This window comes from Meleagris gallopavo, chromosome 6 (genome assembly GCF_000146605.3).
Source record: "Meleagris gallopavo isolate NT-WF06-2002-E0010 breed Aviagen turkey brand Nicholas breeding stock chromosome 6, Turkey_5.1, whole genome shotgun sequence".
NCBI lineage: Eukaryota > Metazoa > Chordata > Aves > Galliformes > Phasianidae > Meleagris > Meleagris gallopavo.
Genome location: NC_015016.2, coordinates 31,508,889 through 31,509,236, shown reverse-complemented (window position 1 = coordinate 31,509,236; position 348 = coordinate 31,508,889).

Sequence of the window (348 nt, the reverse complement as noted above, 5' to 3'; positions counted from 1 at the left end):
ATTTGCTTTTGGCCACGAGGAAGAATGCGGAAAGGAGTACGCTAAGTCAAAATGGGAACCGTTTATTGGCTACAATGAAGGAAGAAAGGGGCTAAAGCGTTGCCAAATTAGCGGGGGAATGACAGCGACTTCAGGTATCCCGGCCCATCGCACGTAAAAATCACCTTGAAGGATAGATGGGCTCCGAAGGGCCGTTTCCCAGGGCCGGCCGCGATGGACGTCCCCGGGACCGCTCCTCGCTGGTCGCGATGCGGGAAAAACAATGCTCCAACGTCAATGGGAAGCACAATAGCATCATAAAATACGCCGAGCTGTCAGGGGCATAACAAAGCGACATGCAACAGCAAA